Here is an 11,201-nt window from a genome sequence, read left to right as displayed (position 1 = left end):
GGGGGAGGGGCAGGGAGGAGAGAGGAGAAGTGAGACCTAAGCAGGAGGCCAGGACACTGGTAGAGAGGGAGGCTGGCTCCCTCCCATCAGGGCTGATGCTGAGGGCGGCTGGCTGCTCTCTGTGCCTGGATCATCCCTGTGCTGGGGCTAGGAAATTCCTGAGATGCTCCGGCAAGGATTTAAAGTTTCCTTTGCACATATAAATGCTCCGTGGCACTGTTAGGTGCAAAGGCAAGGCCCAGAGGGTCCCTGGGGCCGTCCCGGGCGTGTCCTCCTGCTTGCTGTCTCCCAGTCTGAGCTGTCTCTTCCTCGGCTCTGCCAAGACTTCCCTTTTAGGACTCAGAATGCCGTTGACTCATCTTTTTGGTGAACATAGAGTTGAGGTGGAAGTTTTACAAACTTGTTTTTTTAAATATCATTGCTGTTTCTCCTCCTAACCTAATTAGAGAGGAACGTTTTTGGGCCTCCGAGAGTGTTTTGCAAATCTCTTGTTTTATCTCCCTTGCGATTTTTTTTAAAACTAAGAGTGATACCTGCTGGCTGTAGGAGGTCCCGCCTGGTCCCTGGTCTCCTTGGAGGATCTGAGCAGTGCGTCCTGCGGTCCAGGGGACAGTGACACCTGCTCTGGCTCCAGGAGAGCAGCTGTGTGCAGAAGGAGGGGCAGAGCCAGTTGGGAGGAGGAGTGGGGACCCCGGAAAGACCCTCGGCATCCCTCGTCCCTCCTCTGGTGGAAGCAGCAGGGCAGGTGGGACGGCCGCTGTGGGCTGGGGACCCCCTCGGGGTGTCTTTGGCAGCCGGGCGGCCTCCCTTCCACCCACCGGCTCCTTACAGTAACAGCGCCTCGGCTCTTCGCACCCACTGTACAAAGTCACACTGGCACACGCTCCCATCCATCGTCCCCTCATGTGCAGCGCACACTCCCCGTGACACACTCCTGCTCACTCCTGCGCACACACGCAGAGCAGCTGCAGAGGAGTGTTGGGTTCGCGCCTGCCTGCTCTGGGGCAGTGACGCCGAGCAGCTTGGTGCAGCTGGAGCCCGGCTGCCTGGCCCGGAGGAGGGCAGAGGCCAGGGTGGCCAGTGGATGGCCCTGTGGGTGTCCATCCAGTGCTGCAGGAGGGATGGCAGGACATAGGGTGGCTGTGTTATCTGTCTACAGAGGCCCGTGTGCACCTCCTGGGGCCCGGGCCCTGGTTGGGGACTGGCCACCCCTTAGGGCACCCCACGTACACACACAGCAGGTCTCTGCCTGCAGGCCACCTGTCTGAGGGGCCTGTCCATAAGGTCATTCGCCACAGCAGACTGGTGTTAAGGTCCCACTGCAGCCACAGAGATGCCGTTGTCCCCTTCAGAACACCCTCCCCTGAAACTGTACACCGACACCCGTTCTCAGCTGTGTGAACTTCCTCCTGGCGGTGGCCTGGGTGACTGGGTTGGACCCCGATTGGCTCAGTCCCCTCCTCGGAACAGTTTTGTGTTGTTCCTAGGGATTGAACGGAGGCCTTTGCACTGAGCTCCACCCCCAGCTGGTTTTCTCCCTGGCTCTTGACTCCACTCCTGCTTAGCTGACCAAGGCCTCCCTCTCTGCCGCTGTCTTCTGCCTCACCTGCTGTTTATACTGTGGTGACAACGGCGGTGGAGAATCCAGCCTCACACTCGGAGCACATCTGTTGCTGATGTCCTGACTGATCGGTTATTTACGTGCTCCAGGGAAGCACACATGAGATCTCGTTGCTCATTTATTTTTTCTATTTTAATTGGCATGCTTCAACATCGCTGGTTTGTAACCTTGTGTCTTTCTTTTTATTTTTGGTACTGGGGATCGAACTTGGGACCTTGTGCTTACGAGGCAGGCGGCGGAACCACTGAGCTAAATCCCCGGCCCTGTGTCTTTCATTTTATACATTTAAAAAAGCACCCTATGGGAAACAGGGAGATGGATCCTCTTAGAAAGGAAAGGGGGCTAAGAGATGGAGGGAGAGGGCGAGCAAGGAATTAAGCTGCACTGTGTCTATGAAGGTAATCACGATGTACTGCAAACATGCACTAATAAAGATTTAACAAGAAAATTAAAAGGCATCCTGAGAAGAATCCATGGCTTCCCCAGGAAGGCCCACCTCAGGGTGACCGGGCTGTCAGGAGGCCAGAGGTCTGCTCAGGGTAGGAACCAGAGTCCTAGCACTCACTGTGCTGTAGATAAAAGCATCAGAACAGCAAGGCCAAAGCCTGGAGCTCTCCCGCTTTCTTATTGGCGAGCTCCGTGAATATTCAGATGGTTAGCGGCCCATCCGTTTTAGAGATCAGTAATAAGAGGCTCTGCGGCTGGGCTGGGGCATGGCTCAGAGAGGCGGACCGTCAGCGTGCAGGAGCCCTGCGACCACCAGGGAGACGCCTCCCACTCCCAGTGGAAACTTCTCCCCCTGGTGGAGCCCTGCGTTCTGGTGTCCAGTCCCGAACTTCCTGTTCAGGGTAAATATCCTGGGAAATCAGTTGCCTGGAGCCAGCCCTGAGAGTGTGGGTCCCAGGAGCACCTTGTGCAGGTAGAGGAGGGGCTGGGTGGGTGTGGGGAGGGCTGGGGTGAGCACACCCTCTTGTGTGAGGCGGGAGGAAGCGCTGAGCGGGAGGGTGGGCTCTGGAGCTTTCTGCTGGGGGGAGCTCCGAGGCACAGAAGGGTTGAGCCCCATCATCTGGGTGGCAGCTCCACAAGGGGTTTGGAACTCCTACTTCTGGAAGCGCCTGACACCGTTCTTTGCTGGTGGCCGGGCTCCAGGGCATTGTGGGCAGGTGGAGTGCTTTCTTTGAGTGGAGCGGTGGAGGCCTTCTCTCTGCCCCTGAAAGGGTCTGTGTGGGGCCGCAGGGCACTCCCTGTGGTCTGTCTGGAGCTGTGGCCTCCCCGCAGGTACACAGGCCCTGCTGGCATCGCAGGGGACACACATAGCTCCGGGTGTCATTGCTAGCTCTCCTCTCCCTCTCCACCTTTCCAGACTTGTCCACCTGCTGCCGAGGCAGTGGGAACGCTGCATGCTGTGCTTCCCCGCACAGCGGCCACTTTGTACAGGTGGCCTTTGAGCTCAGATGCATAGCCAGGACAATCAAGAGTGGAGATGTCAAATTTGAATGAAGTCAGGGGCTGGGGATGTGGCTCAGTGATTCCGCCAACTGCCTCGCAAGCCCAAGGTCCTGAATGCATTCCTTGGTACAAAAAAAAAAAAAAAAAAAGTTGAATGAATTCAAACGTAAGCAGTGACTTGGGCCAGTGGCCCTCATACTGGATAGGGCATCCCTGGACCAAGAGATGTGCCTAGAAGTGCTGATGAGCCCAGGCTGCTGGCTCTAGTGAAAACAGATCCCTGCTTAACTAAACAGTGGCCAGGGAAGAGTTCACCTTTGTCACCCACTTTCTCTTCACTGGGACCCGACACCTAACACCCACCACTTAAAGGAGGAGAGGTTTATTTTGGCTCATGTTTGAGTCCAGTCTGCTGGCTCCAAGGCCTGGCGGAAGAGAGCTGCTCAGGGCATGGTGGACAGGAAACAGTCAAGGGAGGAGCTCAGGTCACGTCCCCAGTGAGCACCTCTTCCCACCAGGCCCCTCCTCCTAACAGCGAGTCAGCCTGCAGGCCGGTGATCCAGTCACCTCCAGAGGCCCCACCTACAGGCCCAAGGGTTTTGGGAGAGTCTAGATCTAATCCACAGCAACCTCTCCACACAGAGCAGGAAAACCCACGAGCTGTGAGGGTGTGGAGTTGGGTTGGGAGGCAGGAGGCAGTGGTGGGGTCTCAGGTGACCCCAGGGTCACATCTATAAGACAGGGAGCCACATTCTCCAGCCATGTGGGGACATGGGCCCAAAATGTGCCTGCAACTTCCTCTTCTCAAGGGAAGCTGGAAGTCTGAATTTTCATGTGAGATGAGCTGGATTTTCAACATTGGCTCAAATTTATTTAAATCACTTCAAGCCAAACAAAACATGTCTGCAGGCCAGATCTGCTGGCCCTCTCGTGTAGGGCCCATCCTGTTGACATCCACGCACACTACTGCTGAGGTCTGGGATGGATCTAAGGAGAGAAGGAGCTGGCTCAGCCCCCAGTTTGGCCAGGGCTGCAGGAGATACAGGCCTGGCACTCATCTGTGTCTCTGGGTAGCAGGGAGCTGGGAAGGAGGAGCTCAAGAGCAGCTCGCTGTATCAAGACGTGTGGCTGTTCCCGTGCCAGCAGTCAGAGAAAATCCCTGGCAAATGACAGGGCCCCTGGATTCCATGGCCCGTGGTGCCCCACACTGCCACGCTTGGGAGCCTAACAAAATGCTGATTCAGCTGTGGGGGAGCGAAGAGGGCTCTGGGCCGCCAGGGACAGGACAAGGGGGTGCGGTGCTTCCTCCAAGCCCGGCCCAGGCAGGCCCCACCCGACCCAGTACCCATTCTCCCTCCTGGTGGTGACACCACAACCAACACTGGTTGAGTGTAACTGTGGCAGGCTCTGGTTTTGTTTCTGCAGGTTTTTTGACTAGGAACTGAACCAAAGGCCTTTGCTCTGAGTTACATCCCCAGCCCTTAAAATTTTTAGGAAAAAAAATTTTTTCTGGTACCAGGGGACCTTCTGCTTGTAGGGCAGGTGGAGGAACCACTGAGCTAAATCCCCAGCCCCAGAAATTTTTATCATATGTTTATTTTTTAAATTTCAGGAAGGGCTCTAAGTTACTAAGTGGCTCAGGCTGGGCTCAAAGTTGCGATCCTCCTGCCTCAGCCTCTCAGAGTGCTGGGGTTTCAGGCCCGCACCGCCAGGGCTAGCTCTCAGGCTCTGTCTTGAATGCTTTTTATGTCCAACAGCTCAGAAGATGAACAGTGGACTGGGGTGCGCAGCTGTGCCCGTGGGCCTCGGGCCATCCAGTCGGTGCCTGAGGACTCTGGGGGATGTGCGCGATGCCCAGAGGCCGTTGTCTTTCTGATGATGAGCAAGAGGTCACGCTGTCCCCGGAGCAGTGGCTGGCACAGGCTGCCCGTTCCACGCTCTCTGCACGAGCTGAGATGAAGCCGGGACAGGGCAGGACCTGTGCTCTGTGCGGGCCCGAGGGGTGCCGGGAAGGGTACCCCATGAGCCTGTCCACTGCAGGGCCCCTTGACTTCCTCTGCAGCCCACAGACTGCCCACCACGGAAGGAGGGGGCGAAGGTGCAGTTTCTCCAGCTGGGCTCCTCTTTCACCTTGCTGGTGGCCATCCCGGGCGCCCCTGACCCTCCCGGGCTACCAGGAGGGGCTCACGGGCGCTCCCCTGCCCCCCAGTGAGGACTGGAGCTGAGGACACATTTGGGGGAGTCCCCGAGACCCGCTGTCTCGTTCGGAGTTTCTGTCCTCCAATTCTCGGGGCCTCGACCCCGGCCCCAGCCCATGCACAGAAAGAGCCGGAGGCCAGATAGCAACCCTAAGAGGGGTGGGGTTTCAAAGCGCTGCAGGGATGTAGCCACCTGCCAGTTCTGAACTGGTGGTGACAAAGGCCAGCACCTCACTCTCAACGCTCACACACGGTAGAACCGGGGGCCCTGCTCCTCTGTGAGGCAGGAACCCTTCTCCTGCTGTTTCTTGACGGGAGAAACTGACGCACAGTCACGTTGGACCGCAGAGCTGAGGCGGGCGCAGGCATCCAGCTCCTGTGTGTGCTCCGCCGGGCCCTTCCAGGTGCATCCTTCTAAAGCAGGCTCAGCACACAGCTGCACCTGTCTGGTTCCAATGTGTGACCTCGGCCGGCGGTGACTAATCATGGACTGGGCATTGGAGGAAAGCTGTCTGGGGAGTTTTCTCTTTCTGTCACTCCCCAACAGCACAGGGTAATGGCTATTTCCACGAAGGCACTGTGTTAGGGTTCACAGGACGGTGTGCACGGTTGTAAGCCAAGGCCACACACTGTATTTTATTATTTATTCATTTTTGCAGACAAGAAAACCTTTTATTTTAAACCACAAATTGTCAGCAGGTGGCCACAGCTATCCATGTTTCATTAAAATCACATAAAACCTAGGTAGAAAAGCACCACTGATTATTGCTCTAGAAAAATTGCAAGAAAAAATTCAAATGTGCACAGCAAAAACACCAGAGTATGCCCAGAACTAAATTCTTAAAGCGGGTGCATGGACTGCTCAATCAGCTTTATACACAGCTTCCAATGTTAAGGTGGTATTTATTTTACTTGGTAATGATGAAAACTTCCAAAAAGCATGACTATCAGAGGGTAAAATGTCCATCCTTAGGTATTTTTGTCTGCCTACTAGTAGAGTCCTAAAAGATCAGCGTTTACAAAATGCTTGGTGAAAATAGCTTTTAAAAGGTGTCCCAGGAGGCACATAAAATCACCCCAACTTTTTGTGACAGTTCTTTCTCCCTCCTTATCTACAGATTCAGTTTTCTGTGCTCTCCAGCTTTAGTGTCTCCATTTTCAGACGGTGTAGCGCCTTCCTTTCCAGCTTCCTGCTTTTCTTCCTTCTTCCCTTTAACACCTCTGTTAACCTTTGTTCCAGATTCTTTGTTAGTAGATATTTTTCTTGGTTTCAGTTCAGGTTTTGGTGGAGCCAGTTTCGTGGACATCCAGCAGACCATCTTGTGGGTTCCGGTTTAGTTACTTTGGGTCCATCTTTCCCTCTGTAGTCTCTGAAGACTTTCTCTTCCACATAATGACCAGTGGGGACTGTGGGCTCCGGGAAGCCACCTAGCCGCGCCCCCACTCACTTTAGATGAGGCTCTGGAGCACCTGGGAGTTCGGTATCCAGGGGCCTCCTGGGGCAGGTCCCCTCTGACCCTGGTGACGGCTGTGTTTGTCCTGTGTCTCAGCCGGTACCAGCCTCTGGCCCGTGTAGTGAAGACACAGGTCTGGCGTTTCCGTGTCCTCTAAGCCCCTGCCATGCTCTTTCCAACGTCAGCGTGAGCGTCCTCCCCACCCCTGTGGGGACGGCATGGCCTCTGGAGGCTGAAGACCCCAGAGTCCTGGCCCCTCCACAGTGAGTCCCCCCAGCGGGTGACTGGTGTCTGGACACTGAGCTCCTCGCCTGTGACACGCATGTCGTGAGAGCTCCCTCCACCTGCCAGTCAAGGCGGGAATCCTGGGGACATCGTCTTTGCTCGCAGTGTGAGGTGTCTTGAGGCGTCCGTGCAGCCCCCACAGGTGGCTCTGGCTCTGCTCCGGGCAACGCCAGCCAGACCTGGACTGGGAGAGAAGCAGACTGGGTGGAGGCCAGGCCAGTTTTGGCGGGGGTTGGTCACCCGTTCTCTGGGGACGGTGAGTCGCTCGGGGGCAGGCGGGCCTCTTTGCACTGGTGTCCCTGCTTCCTGACCCAGGGCTCTGCGTGGGGCAAAACTGATTCAGAACTGTCCTTCGGAGGAGGCGGCCTGAGTCCCATTCCAGGGTGCCCGCGGCTCCCGTGCTTGTGTCCCAAGGGTCTCACAAGTGCCCGGTGCCCCCACTCCCTGGCACTACACCCACGGGCCGGGTTCAGGCAGGTGGCAGACAGCTCAGCTCTGTGGAACAGGGAGGCTCGGGCGACCCCATGCTGCAGTGCTCCCCAGACAGAGCCTCTCCCTGCAGGCAAGGACCTGGGGTCCCCGGGCCCAGAGCCCTGGGTCGAGGTCCTTGTCAGAACCCCGACCCTTTGGGCCATTTCCAGAGGCTTTCTGCAATCCTACAATCCCCATCACTGCAGCGCTTTATGTATAAACACGTGATAAAGCGGGGTGAGAGTTACATCCAGTTTCTGTTACTGTTCTGGAAATGTAATTTTTAGTTTGGATGAAGCTCTGTATGGAGCGGTGTCTCTCATTCCACAAGGGCAGCGGATTCCCCCGGAGCACGGCTTTCTGCCGTCTCCCAGTCTCCATTGCTCCTACACGAGGGGGCCCCGTCTGTGGTTGGATGGGGACATCGCTTCACCCCCATCCTCTGCAGGAGCCGCTGCCATCCGTGCACAGAAGAGTCGGTCCCGTCCCGAGGTGGAGGTGGCTGTGTGCCCGACCCCGTCTGGTAGCAGCTCGGCAGCCAGCAGATGCCAGGCGTGTCTGGCTCCTCCCACCCTATTCGCTTGGGAAAGTGAGATTTGGATCTGAGCCTGGAGAAATTTCAAACTGCCCAGCACCGCAGGCGCTCATCCCTGCAGGGCCTCCGAGTGGAGACGTCTGCGGTGCCTTTGCCTGCTCCGCGGTCTTCTTCCAATGGGTCATGGAGGGCGCTGGCGTGGGCAGGGCGGGGAGGACGAGGAGGAAGTTAAAGGTGATTCTCCTGTCAGGAGCGACTTCTTCCTGTCCCCGTGGACCCGCTGTGCGGCTGCCATTTGCCAGGGCGGGCTGTCTTCTGGGCTAGGTGCCACTGAATGCAGAGCCAACCAGAAGTCACAGGGAGAGGCCTGCGAGGTCACAGAAAGTTCTGGAAAGTAGCCGCAGAAGAGGCGGGAGAATGTACAGGCCCTGGGTTCAGTCCCCATGCCACAAAGAATAAACAAATACATAAAGGCAGGAGAATCCCGGTGTGCTTTCCTGCCTTCTGCCCCACCGAGCTCCTGAACTACCCTGCTCCTGACTGAGTGCTCCATTAACCCTCCCACTGACTGAAACTGTCTGAGCCCTGCGCTGCCCTGCTGGCCCCGTGAGCCTTGTGTTCTGCCTGGAAAGCAGGGGTGCAGCCCATACAAGTAAGCCCCTCGGTGGCCAGAGCACACAGTGAATGCTGAACAAACGTTATCATTCCTTCCGTTTTCTTATTTTTTTTCCCCCTTTAACTGTGTCAGGCCACAAATTATAGGGGCAAAAGTCCTTTCCGATTCTGAAGTTGCTGATGTGGAAGGAAAATCACAACCCTCCAGCAAGCCTAAGCAGGGGCCTGAGGTGGCCCTGGGCGGGTGGCCTGGGAGCCCCTCGGCAGGGTCACTGTGGCCAGTGGCTCTAAGGCTGGGCCTGTCCCCTTGCTGGAGGCTCATGCCACCAGCTTCTTGCCAGGACCTGGCTCTGGAAGCCACGCAGCAGAGCCCAGCCAGGTCTGCTGCAGTGACTCAGGGGACGGGACATGTGGTTTTAATCCAGCGCTGAGTCGCTCCCAGGGTCCCTCTGCCCAGCATAGTTTTGTTATGACAGTTGCTCAGCTAAACTTAAGGAGAGGCACGGAAACTCCAAACCCTGGTCCACTGCCAGTCAGAGGAGTGGAGTTCATGGGCTGAGGGGGCAAAGGCCAAGAGGCAGAATCAAGGGGCTGTCAGGACCTCAGTGATGACTGGAATCAGGGCCAGACTCGACTTTTATGTTACACACGCACGCACCTTGCCGTGGCCTCTCTCCTAAGAAACAGCACTTTACTCATGTTCCGTGGCGTTCTTTTGGGTGGGGACAGGAGCATGTGGCCTCAGTCTGTCCATCCTGTGAGCCCATCCTCTGTGGCAGGTTGGTCCAAGACGAGGCTGTTGCTGGTTTGGCATTTTAATACATCTGTGGTAACTCGGCACAGGCGCTGGGCGTGGGGGTCAGGTCAGGGCACCGAGCCCTTTCTTCTCCTCAGCCATTGCTTGTTCTTAGTCTGGGGAGTTTCATAGTCATCCGGCCATGTTGGAAGATGTCCTGGGCTGCTTCTTGGTTTCCCTAAGTGAGAAAGAACATGTAGGATGCATCCTCCTGCTCCTAGCTGTTTCCCTCCGCGTGACGACCTCCAGTTCCATCCACGTCACTGTCTTCGTGGTGGGTCATGCACTACCTCTTCTCTCACTGTCCTCTGTGGAAGGGCATCTGGTGCCACCTTGGGATTACTGCCAATAGCGCTGCACTTTGCATATCTCTTCGGAATGCTGATTTCATATCCTTTGCTTACTGCTCACTTTTAGTTTTGAGGAATTTCATGCTGTTTTCCACAGTGGCTGTACTAATTTACATCCCGCCAGCACCTCCCTGCTTTCCACACCCTTGTCAATTTGACATCCTGTGCAAATTAAGCCTACACTTTAATCTGATATAATTCCATTTGTCTATTTTTGCTTTTGTTTCCGGTGCTTTTAGAATCCTGTCTGAAGCACCAGTGTCTTGAAGTGTTTTCCCTATGTTTTCTGGGAATAATTTCATAGCTTTGGGCTTAAGATTTAGGTCTTATGTCTATTTGGAGAGAAAGAGATGGAGTTTCCACACATGCATATTCAATTTTAACAGCATCATTTATTGAAGAGACTCTATTCTCCCTTGTATGTGTTTGGTGTCTTTGTAAAAAAAAAAAAAGTGAGTTGGCTGCATGAGCATGGATAATTTTTGTATTCTCTTCCATTGGTCTGTCTCTATGCCAGCGCCTTGCTGTTTTAGTTACTGTAGTTTTGTAGTACATTTTGAAGTCAAGTGTTGTGATACATACAGCCTTGTTTTGTTTTGGTCAAGACAACTTTGGGTAATCAAGTCTTTTTGTGGCTCCATATCAGTTTTAGGAATTTTTTCTACTTCTGTGAAGAAAGTTTTTGGTATGTGGATAGGAACTGGTTTGAGTCTATGGATAACTCTGGTTAGTATAGCCATTTTAGCAATCTGTTTGGATCCATGAGCATGAGATTTTTTTCCATTTTTTTGTGTCTTCTGTAATTTGCTTTACCAGTGTTTTATATAAAGTTTTTTTATGTGTTTTATACTTTTTATGTTGGCTTTGTATGATGCGTGTTTACTGAATTTGTATCCAAGTTCTCAAAATTTTTTTATGTAGTATTTTCTATGTGTAGGATCATGACATTTGCAAACATAGATAATTTAACTCCATCCTTTCTAAGTTGGATATCTTTTCTTTCCCTTGGCTAATGGCTCTTGCTAAGACTTCCAGTATTATATTAAGAGTGGTGAAAGTGGACATTTTTGTCTTGGTCCCAATCTTAGAGGGAAATTTTTAGCTTTTCTCCATTTAGTCTGTTGTTGGAGTTTTCATTTATAGCCTTTAGTGATTTGAGTTGTGTTCCTTCTATATCTAATTTGTTGAGAGTTTTTATCATGAAGAGGTGCCGAATCGTCTTGAATGCTTTTATGCATTTGTCCTTCATTCTGTTGATTTTTTTTTATCACACTTTATTGATTTGTATATGGTGAACCATTCTTGCATCCCTAGGATTAACCTGATTGTGGTGTATGATCTTTTGGGTGCACTGTTGAATTCAGTTTGCTGTAATTTTATTGAGAATTTTGCAGATGAGTTCATCAGAAATATGGATCTATAATTTC

The 11,201-nt window shown here is 53.7% G+C and overlaps 1 protein-coding gene and 1 pseudogene across 1 annotated transcript in view; one reads left to right on the top strand and one right to left on the bottom strand.

Annotated features, from left to right (window-relative positions):
* Positions 1-11,201, top strand: part of Gask1a (golgi associated kinase 1A) — a 48,519-nt gene that overhangs the window by 5,450 nt on the left and 31,868 nt on the right. The gene's annotated exons all lie outside the window — the stretch shown is intronic.
* LOC104862470 overlaps positions 5,255-11,201 on the bottom strand; it is a 6,499-nt pseudogene continuing 552 nt past the window's right edge.

Source organism: Fukomys damarensis, unplaced genomic scaffold (assembly GCF_012274545.1).
Source record: "Fukomys damarensis isolate Sample0158 unplaced genomic scaffold, DMR_v1.0_HiC HiC_scaffold_12, whole genome shotgun sequence".
Classification (NCBI taxonomy): domain Eukaryota; kingdom Metazoa; phylum Chordata; class Mammalia; order Rodentia; family Bathyergidae; genus Fukomys; species Fukomys damarensis.
Note: the sequence above shows the minus strand (reverse complement) of the source record. Positions and strands in the feature narration are given on the sequence as shown.